At 35.3% G+C, this 21,713-nt stretch overlaps 1 long non-coding RNA gene across 1 annotated transcript; it reads left to right on the forward strand.

Annotated features, from left to right (window-relative positions):
• Positions 1–8,634: 8,634 nt before the first annotated feature.
• LOC143407406 (uncharacterized) lies at positions 8,635–19,306 on the forward strand. Its single transcript, XR_013092344.2, has 3 exons — positions 8,635–8,716; positions 13,465–13,642; positions 19,049–19,306. It is a non-coding gene; the product is annotated as an uncharacterized LOC143407406 (long non-coding RNA).
• The last annotated feature ends 2,407 nt before the right edge of the window (positions 19,307–21,713 follow it).

Genomic DNA, 21,713 nt, shown 5'->3' on the forward strand with positions numbered 1-21,713 from the left:
AAAATTATAGAAATGCATATCCAATTGTTCCTCAGGATAGAGAGACATGTAATATGTTTTATTTTTATTTTCCTCCCCATTCTCATAATATTAGTCTTAAAGGATGGTTTAGTTTTTCATCCTTTAGCAGCTCTTCCTCATTATTTCAATGTTGCAGTTTCCTGGGCAGGTTATGTTCACCTCTTCTTCTTCCCTTGTATCCTTGGACTTAATCATTCCCTGTGATTCTGCACCAACCACACACAAAAGCTGCACGCTCGTGTTTTGTTGTCTATATGTCTCCTCTGGGACCCAGGCCTTGTACCATACTGTGCTCTTGATATTTTCATTTGGATATTTCAAAGGCAATAGGACAAATGAAAACATACAATTTTCCTTATATCCCGGTCATCTTCTTCAGCACCTCTCTTGTGCCCATTCAAGAGTATTGTAGAACATCAATCGTGCAAATCAATAAACAAAAGGCATTTTATAAAATGCCTTCTCTTAATCTCACCCACTTCTATTCCAGAGAATATAAACATTCATTGACACCTTTCTGTTCTTTCCTTTTCATCCACCATCCTCCCAACCAAACCAACTCTCATTTCTCTCTCTCTCTGGGACTATTGCAGCAACAGCCTATCAAAGTTACCCATGTAGATGCAATGTGATTTTCCATACCACATCCCGATGTCCTTTCCAAATGCAAATTTTGGCTATATTCAACTTGTGTTCCATCTCCCTCTCCTCCTGATTAAAATGTCAGTGGCTTCCCATTGCAATGAGTGAGGAAGCTAAAATTCTTAGCATTGTGCCAGGATGTCCTAACTAGTCTGGGCTATGAGGGTAAGAATATTCTCCACTTTGTTTAATGGGATTTCATTATGTTCCAGCCAAAACAAATGTTCTCTCCTTTGACCACATAGAGGAAATAATGCTTACAAAAGGTCAGACCTCTCCGGTAGTTTCTGATTCATTATTTTCCCCCTCTCTTAATAGCAAAAAAACAAACAAAAACCCAAAAAACAAAGAAAAAAAAAAAGTAAGTAACCACATGTTCAGAAGTTTAGTGACATTATTTCAATTCAGTATAAATTCATGGTAAAAGGATCACTGGATTCCTGGTGCTATGTTTACTGAAGACTAAGCTTCCTGTTCTGGGAACATATAGAACTGAAAGCAAGAATTTAAGAGTGAGAATTGAGGAAAGAAAGTTTTAAAAAGAAAAAAATGAAACAAGGTAATAAGGAACCTGGTTGAGGGTTCTATCCATTAGCACCTCCTGGACTTGCCAAATCTTGATGGACTTGGCAAGGTTCCCCTCCAGAGATTAAGGCCAACTCCTGAGGAAGGGAAAGAATGGGTGCATGTTTGGTTCATTAGGAATCTTTTTTATTTTTCACCGATCCAGCCCACAGAGTGACACTTTCAGGTCATGGAAAGTGTTGCAGTTGTGCTCCTGAAATGAAAATACTCTGAGAAATAGCAAATTAAAAGAAAAGAATTTCAAGAAGGAAAGGAACATGATTTATGTTTAAAAGAAAACACCATATATCTAAAATATATTTCTCAAAAAAAAAAAAAAAAGCAACAAACAACAACAAAAACAAGCTAACAGCTTTCCTCTTAGTTTTCTGTTTCAGAATTTCAAACCTATGGCAATTGCCCATAACAATAGAGAACAACAACAACAACAACAACAACAAAAAAAAAAAACGATTGTATAAATATGCATTTTGTGGTCTTTCCTAAAACTTGTATTTTGAATTTGCTTCATGGTGACTGTTTTAGCAATGGCAGGACCACCACAGACCCAAATATTATCATAATGTAATCTATTGTCCAAGACTGAAGTGACATCCACATATCTGCTTTTATCTTTTTGAATTGACTACTGCCTCAAAGAACTTCAAATATGAATTTATATTTAATACGTTATCCCTTTTGAGTAATCGATGTGAGAAAGATATGCAAAATTTAAAGCAAAACAGTCTTGAGAGGAAACTCTGTAATTATTTTTAACATACAAACATCAGTAAAAACATGCAGGGAAGCTTTTTTCTCTCTAGGTAAGTAAGCTGAAGTGAGGACATTAGGTTATTATTTAGAAATACCAAACTATCTTGACTTTCTCTATTGATTATATTTATTAGCCAGTTGCTGAATATTCAACATGATTTTATTTCTAGGACATTAGTTTTCAACTACATGAAGAAACTATCTTGAAGAAAAGTTAGAATATGAATGAGTTCATAATAAGTACTTAATACATGTGTTTTAGTCAGGTTTATTGCCAATGTGACGGAAGGACCTGACAAGAACAATCTTAGAGCAGGAAAAGTTTATTTTATGTCTCAAGGTTTCAAAGGTCTCAGTTCATAGATGGCCAGCTCCAGAGTTCTCCACCCAAGATGTGGCAGAATATCATGGTGGAGGAAATTGGCTCAGGAAATGGCCACTGAAAAGCAGAGAGAGAGAGACTAAACTCAGCTCAAAAAATATACACCCTCAAGCCAAGACCCCAATGATGTATCTCCTCCAGTCACACTCCACCTGCCTACAGTTACCACCCAGGTAATCCCTATCTGAATATTAATGCATGATTAAGTTAGAGCTCTCATAACCAAATCATTTCACTTCTAAACATTTTTGCATCGTCCCACACATGAGATTTTGGGGAATGCCTAATATTTAAAACATAACAACATATTTACTAGTTATATGTATGTTCAATATGTATTTAATGTTTTTTCCAAGTTGCCTTTTACATTTTAAAGAAGCTAAGTCTTAATTACTGAATTGACATTTTCCTGGAGAAGAACATCCAAATCATATACAGATTGAAGAAGAGCAAACAGGCATCCACTGATGGCAGGTAATCTATTGGAAAACACCTTGTCCACTTTTGCTGCATTCTAAATTGATTTGATTCATTCTAAACAGTAGTTTGCTCAGATTCTCTCTCTCTCTCTCTCTCTCTCTCTCTCTCTCTCTCACACACACACACACACACACACACACACACACACCTGTAGCAAGCTTACAGTCTATCTCTATGGAATCATTTACTAGAATGGGAATATTTTCCCCTATTAATGTGCATGATTTATACAGTTGAAAGTAGATATTATCTCTTGTTTTCAGTTTCCAAAATTGAATTACTTTTCTTGCAAGGGTGGAAATATATAGTTTAGTGACCTCTGTTGCATACGCTTCTGTCACACACAATACAAATACTCTCCTTTCAGCAACACACACTTACCCTTCATTTAGGTCAATGAGAACTACATTCAGGTACAATGGCCTAGGGAGTAAGAATTTTTAGCAGGTAATTGTTATTGAAACAGTTTTAGAGAGTGTCTCAAAGAAGAATCAAAGATGAATTCACCTTAAATCTTTGCTTTGAGCCAAGAATAAAGTAAAAACTTTAAAACATTCTTAAAAAAAAACTTTATAACTAATACTCAGAAGTTAAGAACAAAGTAAAGTTTCCATAATTTTTCTGTTTCTCATTACAACTTTATGTAGATATATTTTTAAAAAATTTAAAAGAAAGAAAGAACTTCAGTAGGTCAGTCAATTTGCCAGAAATTCTCCAAATAGTAAAAAATGACTCTTTTTTCCTTAGTAAGTTGCTTAAATCTCACTCAAATAAACAAATACTTTTAAAAAGTCTAATTATGGCAACTCATCTAATTTTGCATTAAAGATGGATTAAGGTTTTTATACTAAGGAAGAAAAAAAATTTTACTAACATTGGTTAATGTCAGTAATTTTCCAAGTTAGCAATGGATAAAATATTCAACTAGGACCCTTCCTGAGGACAGAGTAGAACATACCACAAAATAATAAAGTTATTTTAGGAACTTCATTTTCTCTTTCTATTTATTCATTTTTTTAGCAATTATTTATTCAGTACATACTATGTTTTAGGCAATGTATAAGATGCTAGGCACAAAGCAATGAACAAAGAAACCTTCACACATTACATTAAGTGAAGTAAGCCAAACTAACAAGGCCAATTATGTTTTTTTTTTTCCACATATGGAACCTGGAGAGGAAAAAAAGAGAAAGGTGTGTGTGTGTGTGTGTGTGTGTGTGTGTGTGTGTGTGAGAGAGAGAGAGAGAGAGAGAGAGAGAGAGAGAGGGGTGTCTCATGGAAATCAAAGGAAGATCAGTAGAAGAAAAGGATCAGTGTGTGGGAGGTGGGGATGAAGGCAAGAAATGCTGAGGAAAGTTATATTGGCCAAAGTATAGTACACTGTGTGCATTTACAAATATATAACAACAAATCTCATCATTACATACAATCATAATGCAAAATAAAAATGTGCAAAGAGAAGAAACCTTATATTTTAGCACAGAGACTAGCATTAAAGAAGTAATTGCAAGGGAAAAAAATATAAGGGGGAGAAATGAATTACAGTAGAGGGGGTAGAGAGAGAAGGGGGGAGGGGAGGCGGGAGGGGGGATAGTAGAGGATCGGAAAGGCAGCAGAATACAACAGACACTAGTATGGCAATATGTAAATCAATGGATGTGTAACTGATGTGATTCTGCAATCTGTATATGGGGTAAAAATGGGAGTTCATATCCCACTTGAATCAAAGTGTGAAATATGATATATCAAGAACTATGTAATGTTTTGAACAACCAACAATAAAAATTAATAAAAAAAGAAAAAGAAAAAAAAAGAAGTAATTGCACGAATAGTTATGGTGTGATGACATTTTGACATGTGAATGTTATGGTTCAAATATGAGGTAACCCAAAAACTCATGTGTGAGATAACACAAAAATGTTCAGAGGTGAAATAGTTAGATTATGAGAGATTTGACCTAATGAGTGGATCAAATCCAATGATGTGGATTAACTGTAGGCACATAAGTTATGACTAGAGGAGGTAGGTCACTAGAGGTGTGGCTTTAGAGTTTATATTTTTGTCCCTGGTGAGCAGAGCTCTCTCTCTGCATCCTGGTTGTCATGTGTTGAACTGCTTTTCTGTATCGTGCCTTTCCACATGATGTCATGCCTCACCTCAGCCCCAGAGGAATGGAGTCTACCAACTGTGGACTGAACCTCTGAAACCATGAGTCAGAATAAACTCTTCCTCCTCTACGTTGTTCTTGTCAGATATTCGGATCACAGCAATGCGAAGCTGACTAAAACAGTGAACTCATTCATGTTCTATATATTTTCTTGGGGCCAATGGGCTTTCCTTAATAATTCAATTAATGTGTTCTGTATTTTTACCTCATGAAAGAGATGCCACAACTTAAAAATAATTCAACTACAAAAGTCTATTTCTTAGTTTGGTTGGCAAGAGAAAGCAAGGAAATAATCCTCAGGTAATAGAATATGTATTTATTAGTGAGTTAGAACTAAAATATTCTCTACCAGAATGAAAGATAAATTTTCTAGAGTTCAGAGAGTATACTTTGGAAGCTAAGATGCAAGTGAGTCCCAAAGAAATATTTCCAGCTCTCTGCTTCCTCCTCCACTTAGTTGTGCTTTAGGTGAGGAAAATAAGAGAAATCCTAGACCAGTTAGAAATCTGCATGTGGGTGCACCTGTGCCCCCTTTCCTATGTAGAGACTGGGTGTCAAAAGAACATTGACTACAATAAGTAAATGGGAAAATGAACTGAACAGACATTTCTTAAAAGAAGAAATACAAATGGCCAACATATAAATGAAAAAAAAAAATGTTCAAAGTCCTTAGCCATCAGGGAAATGAAAATAAAACTATACTGAGATTTCATCTCACTCCAGTCAGAATGGCAATCGAGAAAATAAATAACACTAATTGCTGGGAAGAATGTGGGGGAAAAGGTACACTTACAAATTTCCAGAAGAACTACAAATTTGTACAACCTTTTTGGAAATCAGAAGGGAAATTCCTCAAAAGACTAAGAATCAAACCTTAATATGATCTAGCTATACCAGTTCTTCAGGTCCAAAAGGACTAAAATCAGCATACCATAGTTACACATGTATACCAATGTTCATAGCAGTGCAATTCACATAGGCAAGCTATAAAACCAGCTTGGGTGTCCATGGACAGACAAATAGATAAAGCAAATGTGGTGTATATATACACAATGAAGTTTTACTCAGGTTTAAACAAAAATAGAATTATGATATTTTCTGGTAAATGGATAGAACTGGAGAACATTATGCTAAGTGAAATAAGCCAGACTCAGAAAGTCAAAGGTCAAGTATTTTTTCTCATATCTGGCAACTTGAAAGAATTAAAGAAAAGAATAAAAAAAAAAAGGATCTCACAAAAAAGGAAGGGAGACCAATAGAGTCGGAGAATGGGGATCTAGAGGGAGGGACAAAGGGAGGATACGGAGAAGTACTGAGGAATGAAATCTACCACATTGTGCTATGTCCATGTACGAATATACCACAATGAATCCCACTTTTATATATAACTACTAGTTTAAGTGATGATGATGATGATGATGATGTCTCCCTTAAGAGACCAGTAGAATAACAAAACGGAGTCAGGGGGAGGGAGGAGGGAAGGGAAAGGTAAGTTAATGTGAAATGAGATTGATCAAATTTTGTTATGTTCTTGTACAAATATGGCATAATGAATCCTACTATTAATGTATAATTATGGTACACCAATAAAAAATCAAAAGGTCATTGGCTAAAAAATGTGTCATGGCTGGTGAATTCAAGTTGGCTCAGAGAATATTGTTATGCCTCAGGACAAGAGTATAATTCCCACAAGTTTACTTACACCCCCTTCCAAAAAAAAAAAAAAAAAGGACCCTCAGAGATTCCTATTGTCCAATGGGCCACAGAACTAGCAAGATTTTTTTTCAGGGATACCAGAGGAAACAGAGGAAGAATAGAGAAAAAGAAACCACCAGTCCTGAATGGGCTTTGCTGGAAGAACTCAGTTGCCACCTCTGTGGGATAGTGGGTAAAGACCAGATCCCTGGCCATTTCAGGAGATCTCACCCTGACGGTTGGTCCCTTGCCTAAAGCTTTGGTTCTGTGTAAACCTACTGGAACTTAGACACAGTATTCTTTGGGGGTTATTATTATTGCACTTTTCTCCTCTTAGGGTATCCTTCTTCTCATTCACCTATAATTAGCAGAAGAGAGAAACACAGGGTTTTTTTTATTTGCTCAGGGACCCACCCAGTCTTAATGATTAATGTTTGTTTTCCCTCACACCACAGCCTGACAAGATTTTACCTAATGGCAAAGGACACCTTGGCTCTTTACTAATAAGTAGTTTGTCAAATATTCTGCTCATGCCCTGAGTTCTTTCTACTTTCCCAAAGGAATAAGCTTTTGAAACCCAAAAGATAAGATTTTACTAATTTTTATTTTGACTTCAAATATGCAATTCCTTACCTAATCTCTCTGGGAAGGACCAAGGCTTGTAAGGAAATAAAAGGGAAAGCATAAGATAATATTTCAAAATTTCAGCTCACAGCATAATTATTTATATGTACTCACAAAAAAAAACTGGGAAAATGATCTAATATAGAGTGTAAAATAGGATGAAGTATATGAAAGAATTAAAACAAATGAAAGGAATAAATAAAAAAATAGAAAACTGAAAAGGTTTGTATATGTGTGGGAGGGAATTTTTATTTTTTTCTGACATTGAATAAATGGTATAATTGGTAATATACACCACAAAGTTATTCAAGATAGATCTTAGTACTTGAAGAAAGACATGAACAAATAAGAAAAATGCTGTATTGAGACATTCACATTTATTTTATTTTTTAAGCACTGAAATTTCAAAGTGTATCAGTTATTTGTATCAGTATATAAAGATATCATCTAATTTCAATTAGTAAAATTGTTAAGCCCCAAAGTATATGACAATTCTAAAATTGTCTAAAATCGCCCACAAAGAAAATACCCTTCTCTGTCCAAGTGTCCCCTTCTTCCATCGTTTTTTTTTTTTTCTAAACTCAGTAAGTATTATGGTGAAAAAATGTAGATGAAGAAGTGGCATAAATACAGTCAACAATTTTTCACTCATGTTCATTTTATCAAGCCCAGTAGTTATCAAGGCAGCCAGAGAAATAGAATGTTCAACAAGGAAACACCAAATAGTCTTACTGGTTACCTCTGGATAAACATAGCCTATTGAAAATTGCACCAGTAGATCCCATATTAAAAGCAAAATCCTGACTATTCTTAGCTGACAAATTCTTTGGAAGCATTTTAGAAAAAAAAAAAAAGTTGGCAATGCTCACATATTTCAACTTTAAAATGAAAAAACTCTCTGAACTTGATTTAGCAACAAATTCCCTTACTCCCTTTTCCTCATCATAATACAGATGATAGATGGATAGAAAATAGATAAATAGATAGATAAAGAGATTCTACACACACACACACACACACACACACACACACACACACACCCCTACACTTCCTCCTTCTTTTCCTTCAGTTAGGTTGAAACCTAGGCTCTGAATTTGTCTTTCCTATCTTATTAGTCAAGCTTAATGCTTGAATTTTTTTCCTTAATTTCGATTGCTTTTTCTCATGACAAAAATGGACGATTATGGCTTGGAAAATAGGAAACTGGACCAACTAACAACTAGAGCAAAGTTGAAGACAAGTCTAAATATTTCAAGAGTTATTTCCCGTAATTCCATGAGATTTCCTCACAGTTGGTTACTCTGCCCTCATCCTGTGGTGCAATGTCACACGCCTCAAGTTCATGATCAATGCAGCACAACTCAGAGGTAGCTGTTTTCTTTCTTTTTATTAAATTGTTTTTCCAAGAAAGTCCAAGTATTTTACAGAGTATTGACTCTGGAGTTTTGAGTTTATTAAAGGTATTTGGGTACAGGTCTGTGAAACCTAGCAGCATGTGGCTATTGGATCACATAGTCCCGTTCTCTGCCATGTAAGAAGAAAACATCTTGAAATATAACTATTAGTTGGCTTTGTGGTGTGAGGTTAGTGTGCCAGTCTGAGGTTAGAGCAGAGATGGGATCCCAAGCCCTGGGCTTTGTATTATATAGTATTGTATTTTTGGTGTTGTACTTAAGGGTCAATTACTGTTTCCATTATAAACCCTGTTTTTCAAGGTTTTATAGCTCACCAATTTTCATTTTGGTATGCAAGTTGCATGAATATACAGGTTTTAAAAATAGCTCAAATTGGTCAGTGCCATTTTTAGATATAAAGCAGTAAAATACACTTTTCATTGGCTTCAGTTTGTTTTTAATGTTTCCAATCTAAAAGTTTCCTCTATCTTAAAATGCAAAACACTCAATTTTTCATGAAATTTTATACCTGTTTTGCATAATGAAGATGATAAAAAGGGAGAAAAGGATAAACCAAATGAAACTTTCAGGAAGAAAACAAAACTCTCTTTTCTTGTCAAGATTTGTAGCTAAGTGTCATTTCAGTCAATGTTCTAAAAAAATCAACAAACTAATCAATCAATATTGCCAGTGCATAGGCATGATTTCATGTCCAATATTGTGGTATGTACTATGAGGAATAAAATAGTTTGTTGTCTCCAAGGAGTTTGAAATTATATTTCTTGGATTCCTTGTGATAAAAAGAATTAGGTATGTACCTGGGACTCCAGATTTCTGTAATCTTTTTAAAATCATCAATGTTGTGGGTTTCTGACTATGAAGACAGAAAAATATTAAATATAATAGCATTATACAATGAGGAGTCAAGAGATAAATAATGTGGCTGAGACTTTAAAAGGCAAAAAACAAAAGCCACTTACAGGGTTGTGCAACTTACTGGTATCCTGCAAATAGAACGAGGAATTCCAGTATATGGAGATTGTCCCAATATGGAAATTTACCCATCTATGGTCTTTGCAAGCTTCATATTTCTTACTCTGACCATAAGAATTAGAAAATCCCTACTAAAGGGCAAACTGTTTCTTTGCATTCTCAATCTTTCTAAACCATAAGCAAATTTACTCTTGATTCATTATTATAAGCTGTATTTCTTAAAATAGCTATCTACCTTTACTATTCCCACCCTTTCACTGAACCCACACTCCTCAACTTTCTCCAGCCTGGTTTCCAGCAGGGCTACTTAGACTCCTCTTGCCTAAGTCACCAACCACCTCTTATTGCTATTGCTAATGAATAAGCCTTTGCTTTCATCTTTTATCTAAGTTTATCTGTGTTTAGAAGATTGCCACGTTTTCTATCTTTTGTCTTCTGAGGATCTTTGCCATTTGTTCATGTAGTTCAAAGCAGGATCCACCTCTTTCCCTTGCTATAGTAATCTCTGCTTCCTTTTGGACAAAGCTTGGTAGAAGGTGTGGTTGCCTCTCCTTATGAAAAAATGGAAGTACCAAAAGTTATTTTCCCTAACACAGAGGACAGTGCTATAAGCATGATTCAGCCAATATTTTCTTCTAGAGCTTAAAGGCTTCCTCAAGAGAAGATAGATGAAGAGATAGTTAGAAACCATACTTAGGCACTGGTAATGACAGAAGATCTATCAATTCCTCGTGTATTGCATTTGTTATCATTTATGCTATCCAGTTCTCCAGAGCTCACTTTGCTTACATTCATTTCCCAAGTCTGTTTCTTCTTATTCTTCAATTTCTGTTTTCTACAGTTATTCTCCAAAAAATCAAATTTTGCTGTGTTTGTGGCCTATAAAAGGAATATTAGTTGACATAATTTATAATTATCTGGCTCTCCTTTTCTATAGCTTTTATTGGTTCATTTTCTGCTACCGTCAAGTTTTCTCTATTTCTTAAATTCCTAATAAGTTCTACTTCCTCCACGTTTTAATGTCCTATTCCATTTTACTCCACATTATCCACTTAGGTAATGCAAAATCTTCCTTGATTTAATCACTGCCCATATGCTAATGACTTCCAAATCTACATAGCCATTCTAAAACTCTCCACTGACCTTCATATTCCTTTATTCTGCATTTGTTAAATTCATTTGTTTTATAAATATTTAATAAACTTCTACTATGCATCAGATGTATAGTAGGATACATTCTATGCAGATAGATAGCAAATAAGAAGCAAACTGATAAGCTTTTTCATTTAAAGTTTCCCTAGTAGATTCCCTAATCTATTGAAGTCCATAATGCCATGAAACTTAAATCTAATGGATTTCATAATCTAGTGGATTCCAATGGCATCATATGTATTCAATCTCTCCACTTAGATAGCTCAAAAGTATGGCATTTATTATCTTTCTTCCACATCTGCATCATTATATTTCTTCTACTGGACTCTATTTCAATTAAAGCATTCGATTTCTACATCAGGAACCTAATGTGACACTAGCTCTTCCTCTTTGACTCTGGCTTATTGCCCTAAACGCTCCTCACTCCAGTCAACAGAAATTCTCTCAAATCACCAAGTGAACTGTACATTCCCTCAACTGTCCCTGTGGTTGGCATATGAATTCCAGTTCCATATGAATTCCAACGAGGTCAACTCAGTTCATTCCTAAGGTACCCTCACTTTCTCTGGGAACTTTCACTTTTCCTATAATTTTGGATTATATTTCCATTTATGCATTCTAAAAGCATCCTGTTCTTCTTAATATTCATTACTGTTTCATTAATTGTCAGGCTTTCTAGGTATATTTCACTAGACTGTAAAATATTTGAAAGCAGAAACTGTATGTTCTAGTGCATTGTCTTTTCCAAAGCACATAGTAGGTGAAAAATAAGCATTAGCTAAACAAGTGAATGAGAAGTGTCAATCTTTGTTTGTTTGTTTGTTTGTTTTTCACTGTCATTTTGTCTTGTTTGGTGTCAGTTTTTGAACTCAGGGGCCCTCAACCACCTACCACATTCCCAGCCATATTTTTTATTTTATTTGGAGATAGTGTTTCATTGAGTTGCTTAGCACCTCACTTTTGCTGAGGCTACCTTTGAACTCGCTATCCTCCTGCCTCAGCCTCCCAAGCCACAGGGATTACAGGCATGCACCACTGTGCCTGGCAAAAAGTGTCAATGTGTTATCAAAAGTCTAATTTCAAACTGTGAAAATACTACTGTTACTTTTCAACAAGGCTTTGGATTCTTTGGATAAGTTAAATTGAGTATCTACATATAGCTATATGATCTGAAAATTATGGCATTTATGTTTATAAGCTGTGCTATAGTTCATCAACTATCCAAATATGTATAGCTTATCCATATCACACAACAATCTTTCTAAATATCCTATTCCACCTGAAACTAGTATGTTTCTGAAAATATTTTAGAACCCTTAAGGAATGACTACTTCAGAAGAATTATAGAATCCAAAGTCTCGGAAATGTAATTCAGTTCCTCTTATGGAGTCCAAAACCTCTTTTGTCTGACATTTTGATTATCTTCCCCCTTTTTTCCTTAACCTTTTTCAAAGATGTAAAGAAATTTTCTCTGAGAAGAGATTCCGAGTAAAAGAATATTTACCAGCATTACCTAGGTAAACATAGAAATTCATTAAGTCTGAAGCTATCTGAGCCCTAAGGCATATATATGAATGATTCACTTTGAGTTGGAGAAGGATAACAGAAATGGAAATTGTCTTGATCATCTACTATGTTCCAGGTGTACACTAAATTTGTGATACAGGAAAATGTAGACAGACATATGAATTTAACATTTTATAAGATTAGCATTGTGAAATGTGGCTACTTGAGAGTTTATAAGACCCTTTGGTGAGTCTCAGAGGATCAAAGCTATTTGCATAATAATATTGAGATATTTTTGCTTTTTTCACTCATTCTCTCTTGGGTATGCAAGGGTTTTCCAGAGGCTACATAAAATTTAATGTGACAACAAATTGAATGAAGAAGCAAATATGAAAACCCAAACAATTAGAGAGATTTGCTAAAACTTAAAACATCATCCACCTCACTAAGTAATTTTTTTTTTGGTTTTGTTTTGGAACATAGTTTTTTTTTTTTATTTTATAAGAACCATTCATGTTAACATGTAATGGATTTATTATTTTTAATATGTAAATATTTTAAATGTCAGTTTTAATTTCTCGTATGGTGATACTAATAGATATAACATGGAATTATTACATGTTCTTAATAATATTTTTTATAACAGAGTTATGAGACGAAACTGATATAGACATTGAAATAATTATAAATGGAGGCTTCTCACCATGAAAGATACTATACAGTACTAGAAACTGAAACAAGTCCAGGTGTGGGTGCTGACTAGGTTTGGTTTAGTGCCCCATCCTGCCATCTGTCAGTGAGTCATCCAGGTCTCCAGGGCTAGGCTATAGAGATCACTGTATCAGTGCATCCATGTAAGTGAAAAAAAAAATGTTAAAAATTAGGCATTGTGTGATAATTTTTTTATTTAATACTCCTTCCTTTCTCTGATCATTTATGCAATGGCCATCATTATTTGTTTCTTAAACTATGCCACTTTATTGGACACATTGATACAGTATGACAAATTTCGGTTGATATAGGACTGAAAGAAAATCTCGAGCACTTACCTTTCTCCATTCTGTTTGCAGATGCCTTGCTTGAGATACCTCTTTAAGCATTGTTTGGGTGTCATATTAAGAAGATGTTTGAAGTTTGTTAAGCAATTGACTGATGGATCAGCTCTTGCTACCACCGTCCAGCAGAAGGCATCACTTCATTCTTGATTGGACTAGTTTGTTAACTACCTAATAATGTATCTGTTTGAATGTAAGTATTCAACCATTCTCTTTTGCAATGTAGGAATCTCACATTCTGAAAGAGTGAATACAAGGTCAGTGACAGTGTCCTTGGTTCCATGAGAGAAGACTTTAGGTTTTCTCTTTTTAATAGACTTTTGCTAAGAGTGGTAAAGGCACTGTAAAAAGAAAAGTTAACAAAACTTGCTTTTTCATTAGCAAACTTTAAAAAAAAAATACTTCAACATGAATGTTCATCTTCTATTTTTTTTTCTTTTTTTTTTTTTTTTTTAGTATTTATGAAGTATTCCTTTGCTAGAATTGGGGCTGGTGATGCACAAGAATAATCTCAGAGCTGATTGCAGCGTGAGAGAACAAGCAATGCTTTTAACACAAAGTAAGATAAGGAACAATTTCTCATTCAAAGATAATAAAATACAATGGAAGGAAGAATTCAGACTGATCTTTAATTTGACCTACATTACACAGTTATCACATCAGAGAAGAATCACAGACAATCCCAAAGTCTCTGGAAGGCCTCATCTCAAGTAAATGCTATCTCAGGTTTTGCACTCTGATATCCCTTACTTTTATTTTTCCCTCATGTACAAACTCACATCAGGACTCCTTTGCTATGCAATTAACATGGTAACTACCTTACCTAGCTGGCATTGCCCCTTTCCATTTTGGGGTTTGCAAGCATTTGCCACTTACACTCAGATCATGTTTTTGTGAGAGGCCACAGAGCGACTTTCTTTAAAGCTATCAAAGCCTTCCTCATTATCCTTTATGGGCTGTGCAGAAAACATCTCAACTATTAGACATTTAACTGGAGTGCAGTAGAATGGGTTTGCTGGCCCCCTCCAGTTGCTTGGGTAAAAGCTCTGTTCATAATCAGTTTCTGGTTTTTTAAAATGACCCTCAAGAGGTTCCTTCCGGTCCACTTCAGTTCCCTTTTTAGTGTCCCATTGATTTTCCAGACTTTAGGAACGCGTCCTTAACTGCCTGCTTTCCCATTGGCTGTCTCCACTGAATGAGAAGGGAACACTTTGTTACTTCATACACGGAGACAGGAATATCTTGAGGACTAACACACCATTTGTAACAGCACAGTTTACAACAGCACTTCCTAGAAAAAGAAGGTGGCTCTCTCAGGAAGGAAAGGACGATTTCTGCACCCAATTTACTTCCCTAACTACAAGCAACACCCTTGTTTCTTGTCAATAAAAAGGAAGATGAAATAGAGTAGCAATCACAATACATAAATAATATTATTTGTCTCCAGAGTGTATACGGAAGAGTAATTCACTCAAAGAGCATGCATGAATTATGAATGTCAGGAAGGCAGGGAAGGAACTTCAGGACAGACCTATCCATCGCTGCTGTTCCACGAATAAAGTCCGAGAAGCCACATAACTATGTGATGGAATTGCAAAAGTATATAATTTTCATTTGACTCTTTCCTTGCTCTCAATCTCATTTCAAAGGAGAATAGGGTGCTAAGAATCTATAAATCTAAAAATAGAGGAATGATTAAATTTTGATATCAAATCAGGTAATCAATATGAAATCTGAAAAAGCCTCCTAGGAATGGTGAGATTTTTCAAAGAGATGTCCCCTAACCACACCTATCTCCAAAACGATATGAAACAAACCCCAAAGCAAAACAAAATATCAATAGAAAACCTTGAATCCTAAACTTTACACAGAAGTGGGAGGCAGTAGCATAAGTTAGAAGAAAACCTGGGCATTTATGTGGCATTTGGTAGTGCAGCACTATGGTCTCTGTCCTAATCTGAAACTCAGGGGCAAAATGATTACTATTATTGCTACAAAGAAAAAGAGTACTCATGTTGTAATATAAAGTGTTATGGGTTCTTTTTAAAGTTCAGTGATTAAAAAAAAAAAAGGTAATCATTTTCCAAAGAAAATTCATAAAACAATCAGATCATAGGTCGCACAAATAAAAATATGCTGGAGACCTTCAGTCTTGTCACAGAATACAGTATTCATATGTTTCCTATTTACTTATCTTTTCCTTCTGTATCTTCCATGAGGTTTTTTTGAACTAAACAGTGAGAGGAAATTTAGAAGTCTCGGGGGAAAAATCTTTTCTTCCTTCAGGAAAAAAAAAAAATATGTGTATGAGTGAGTGTGTGTGTGTGTGTGTGTGTGTGTGTGTACATATATATATATATATATATATATATATATATATATATATATAAATACAAATACAAATATATATATATATATTTGTATAGAGCAGTTTCTTACACACACACACACACACACACACACACACTCACACATACACGTCCCAAAGGCAGTTGTTGAATTGAAATAGAATCTTTATTAGGAAGTGGTACATTAGGAGAAAGAGAAAAAGATACACAGGCAAAGGCTCATCTGAATGATCCTAGTTAAGGGCCTAACCAAGGAGACAGCTTAAGTTATCCTTGAAAACTGGTGAGTCGCCCTGCTTTGCTGAGTTTGAATTGAATGTTCCCAAAGTAAGAGTTCACAAAGAGGGATACCCTTATATTTCACACTGCTCTTTCTCGAAATAGCAGCACCATTTAGCAATATTTCATATCATGACAATTACATTGTAGAATTATTGTAGTCTTAGTGCTTCATTAAAATTTAAAAAAAAGTTAAATTCCTGTTTTGTTGAACACAAGAAATGAATAGTAAATATTGATTTAGAATGAATGCAAACATTTCCTTAGGAGTGGATAATTACTGCCTTTCTATGCAAAACACTTATATTTGAAGAAGCACTTCACTTACTTTGCCATGCGGTATACATTCTTTAGTACATTTTAAATTATACGTTGTCCTGGACAGTGTCTGCTCTATAATTTCTTGTGTCTCTACACCAGAGTCAGTATGTAATTTTAAACTACAAAGTTTCTGCCAACTAGGAGAATAAGCTTAACTCTTTCCCTTTGCTGGGTTCACAAATCCTTATACAAGGAAATCTGAAAACCAAAGTACTAATGATTCAGGTCCTGAACACTCTCTTCTTTCAGCCTAACAGGAGTGTTACCGTAACTGTCACAGATTTTAAACCATAGGCTGAATGTAGTATAATATTTATGCACCTAAGCCAGTTTATTGCATATCTAAAAGACATGGATTAAATCATTAACATCAGAAATTTTGAATGAATTACAAGTAGTTTGAATCCTTGTCATGAAAAGATCTAGTTAAATAAAATAACATCATACATTAGAAGATGGTATATCTTTTGTCAAAACCTTTAGTCATCCTGATATTATCACCTTACCACAAGGTATATAGAATTGCATTATTTGAATTATGTAAACGAATACATTTTATTTTATTTATTTTTTTATTGGTTATTCAAAACATTACAAAGATTGCAGAATCACATCAGTTACACATCCACATTTTTACATAATGCATAAAATAAGGAGAGAAATGAATTACAGTAGATGGGGTAGAGAGAGAAGATGGGAGGGGAAGGGAGGAGGGATAGTAGAGGATAGGAAAGGTAGCAGAATACAAAAGAATATATTTTAATCAGTTCAAGATCACCTAGGTAAATTATTAGTTAATTCAAAAGTTCATGTGGGAATACTTTTTTAGTGAATTCCTAAATAATAGAAATGTTAAATAGTAAAAAGTTATTAAAGATCAGGTCTATTATGATATTCATCATTTCTACCAATAAAATTGCGATTCACTAATATAATGAAACGATTGTGAAATAACATTATAATAAAATACTAAGGTACATGAAGAAATAAAATCTTGTTTGGGTTAATGTTATGATGAAGTAGATATCCGAGACTTGGGGACTGTTTCATTTCTGGGTGCAGCAATGTATCCAGCTCCCACAGAATCCTCATACTTCTAGATTGTGGGATTTAGTTTCATTTATATCATCTAGTTTCAATTTGCATACACCTTTTACTGCTTGGATATATTAAGGTTTTATAATACAGGAAAGATATTTTCTAAAAAAGCAAAGATCATTTCAAATATATGTGTACCGAAAAAAGACAGATTGAAGTGTTACCCTTCTGCATATCACGCAGCATCCTGTGGCATCTCATAAACTCTGCTAGTGTTTGAACCCCACCCCTTATCAGCTTATTTTAGATGGATGTTCCCGATCACAAGATCTGCCTGGGGAACTTATTAAAAATTCTGTTCTCAAGACCTTATTCCAGAGAATCTGACCCAGTGAGTCTGGAATAGGGCCCAGATTTTTTTTTTTTTTTAATACTCCAGAAAATTTTCATGCTTAAGTTAGGTAACCACTGTTCTAGAGCTTCCTCTAACCATCCTCTAAGTACAATATTATTTTTAATTGGCATGAACAATTTTTTTCAGTAGACATACCACAGGGGAATGGGGTGAAAGTTACTCCTCCAGCCTGCTCAGTGAGAATCCACTCTCTAAGTGCATCAGGGTGCAATGAAAGTACAGATAAAGTCAACTTCAATTCATGCCAAATCAAACTAATATCAGCCCTGTTTCTAGATGAGTTTTGATAGAGGTGTGTTTTAAGGAACAGAAAGGCACTGCATTACTCAAGTGTAGATTGAAAAGGAAGTGGGTCCAGTAAATAGAAACAGAACTGGGAAGGCTGGTTGGGGAGAAAACTGACAAGATGTCACCTGGCTCAGAAATGAGTCTCTTCTCTGTTTTTGGAAATATACCAAGTCCAAAAGTTGTGGAAGAATAGAATGAATCTACAAAAGACTACATGGATGTTTCTGATGTTAAGAGAAAAAACAAAACACACAAAAGATAAAAGGACAAAAACCAAAAATAGCGTGTAAATGACAATTTAAGAAGTCAGCAGGGATTATCAGGCAGCATCGGTGAATTTATGAGCTCCTGGACATTTTTTAAATGCCAGCTTCATTCATAACCATGTGAATCAAATGCAAACTTGATTATGTCTCTGCAAGTAGCATCAAGAGATGTTTTGAAAAAGAATGTAGTAGGTAGCATAGATGATGGTGATATTAATGAAAATGTTATTAATGAACATCAAAATATTCAAATTTTAAACCTCCTAATGATAATGTTTGGAACTATTAATGTGTTTGACATTGTCTATCATGCCCTATCATTTTCCTAACTACTGTATCCAATGAGTTTAATAGGAATGATTTTTGCCTGTTTTAGTGAATTCATTGACATCCAAGTATAGGGACCGTATGGCCAATACACCAAAGCTGATATTGTAGAAGAAATTTCTAGACCAGAGCCCAGAATTCAGATTTACTCCACTTATTCATTGGTTTAAGAACAACTTTATTTTATCTCACTTAAGCCACTACTGATGGTAATGTACTTCCCAATGTCAGAAATATTAAGAGGTGAAGATAATATGTGCAACTTCGATTGAAAATGGGTAGAAGATTTGAAAAAAAAATTAAAAATATTCTTGCAGTGACTTCTAGGTGTTCAACACAGAAAATCAAAATCCAAAGACTGGTAAATGAAGGGCTAAGTCAGTCCCCAGGATACAATGTGAAGCCAGAGTGAACTACTCAAGTCAGTTTGTCACAGCAGGACACTTACCAGTCTCAGATGAAACTACCATGAACAATGAACAAGACGCGTCTCTCAGAAAGCAGATCTCAGCGCCCAGAGACTGGGGAGTGTAAGCACAGGTCGTGTTACTTTTATTCCAAAGAATAAAGATATCCCAAAGGCTTCTGCTTATTGCAAGTTTCTTCCCTTTCTCTCCTTTTTGAAGTGGTTGTTTTAACAAGTTTATCTCCTGTTTCTTGCTCCATTGTATGCTATTTAGGAATCAATAAGTGGACCATGAAATTTTTTACATCATCATCAAACTCGGGGCAAACATATATTTTTCAAAGAATCTATAGGAACTGGGATGCAGTGACACAGTGAGATTTAGCTTTGTATCTATTTTGGAAGGGTTAAATGTGAGAAAACATATTTATTTTATTTTACTTTATTGTTGTTGTTATTTTGGCAGTACTGAGGATCAAACCCAGGGTCTTTCACAAGATAGGAAAACAGTCTCCCACCGTCCCAGCCCTCTTATTTTATTTTGACACAGGGTCTCTGTAAGTTGCCCAGGCTAGACTTGAACGTATGATCCTCCTAACTCAGTCTTCTGAATAGGAGAAAGCAAATTTCTCACTCCACCTCCATAGAGAAACTAATCTAAGTGTACCACAATAGACCACCAGGAAAAAACAAAGAAAATTTGTCTTCTCTGACAAATGAGGTCAATACCAAACTGCAGTAATAGCCAAGTGTTCCTGAATTCATATGATGTGTCCATCATTATGGACTATTACAGATATATTTGTATTAACTCTTTTCATCCCCTCCACAACCAACTATTTTAACTTACTTCAGTGTTTAAATGAGAAAACTGAGGCTTCAGAGAAGACAAATTACCTGGAATCAGAAGTTTGCCTCTGCCCTATTCCTAACCACTTTGCTCACTTTGGCACAAGTATGATACTTCCACCAGTGGGCTTATTATATTTATCTACAACTCCTGTCCAAGTCTAGAATGAGAGAGAACAGGATATTTTCTTCTGCCAATAACACCAATGATGTTGCTCTATTGACATTATTCAACAAACAGCTTTCACATAGTAGGCATGGTGCGAACTCTCTGCCTAAAACGTTAGAGACAATTTTCCAACAAGCATGAATTTGAGTAGAAAAACACTAAACAACTCAAAATAGTAGAAGAGGGTGTGTGTTGCACAATTCATTTCGAGTCCTGACTGACTGCACTTCAGCACTGAACACTAGAGCAGAACCCCATTTGTCACTCCAGCACTGAGCTCACACTCACCCTCCTGCAGTCCTGGCGGCGGGACACCATTTCAGAAAACTGAGTGTTTAAAGGAATGCTACTTCTGTTAATGTCAAGGACAGCGCATCACAGTTGTGGAGAAAGTTGCACATCTACCAGGAAAACATTCATCAGCATACCCAGTTGGTCATTCACTTCCCCTCTGGCTATTTGGACATATTTAAGTCTGTATTAAAATACCCACGAGATCTCCACTCTTAATTATAAAGCCTGAGAAAAAATGTCCAGTGAAAATTATTTTCAGGTACAAAATTAGAAACTCCTTTTAACTCCTTTCCCTGAAGATTTCCATAACTTTGAGGGCAAAGGAGTCACATGATGAAAATACCAGATAGTACAGATTAGAAATGAAAAGTAAACCAGCCTCATGCCAGTTTCTTGCTAAGAGTTCCAGAGGAAACCAAAATTATCATGACTGAGGAAGATGTAGTGTAGAGAGAAAAATCTCCCAGGATAACCGAGGGATATAATTCCAACCCTACTTCCCCCTGCAGAACTGTTTTGTTTTCTCACATCAATGAGCTCGAATAAAATGTGGGTCCCATGATCAAGTTGGCAGAAGTCACGCTCCCTACCTGGATGCTCGCAAATTGTAAATCACAACTTTACAAGGATTTAACTTTTCCCTTTCCAAAATAATCAAATGTTGTGGTGAGGGGGCCACTAATCATGACAAAAAATATACTGCAAATTCTTTCTTTTGGTGCCAAGTCCAATAAGTTCTTTGAGTGAAATTAAATGCAAGATTTTATTCCAAACCACAGCTTCCCTTGGGGATGTGCAAATTCTCTAGTGGGGGCTGAAAGGCCAGTTGTATCAAAGCCCAGGGTTACACCCATTTTTTTTTCAAAGTTCCCCCTCCCCTTTTAACTACTGCCTGTAGTTTAAATGGCTCCGGCCCCTCTGCTTCCAGCTTTTATAATCAAATCAGCATCTTCATACTTTCCACATTCTGCCTCTCAAAAATGGGCCAGTCCCTGACTTCTGGTTTCTCACAGTTTTTGTTTATTTTAAGAGAGTTTCTATTGAACTCCAGGAAAGGGAGGGGAAGAGAGAGAAAGAGAGAGAAAAAAAAGTGCATGTCTATACATCAATATATGTTTTGCTGTATGCAGTTGCTGGCTCCATCTCTTAGATCTGCAATATCACAGGAATTAGAAAGACCCATTAGGTCATCCTGCACAACCTGTGCCAACACAGCACTGTTCCCCACAGTACATGCTCTCTTCTGAGAGTTTTGAATATGTTT

Source organism: Callospermophilus lateralis, chromosome 9 (genome assembly GCF_048772815.1).
Source record: "Callospermophilus lateralis isolate mCalLat2 chromosome 9, mCalLat2.hap1, whole genome shotgun sequence".
Classification (NCBI taxonomy): Eukaryota; Metazoa; Chordata; class Mammalia; order Rodentia; family Sciuridae; genus Callospermophilus; species Callospermophilus lateralis.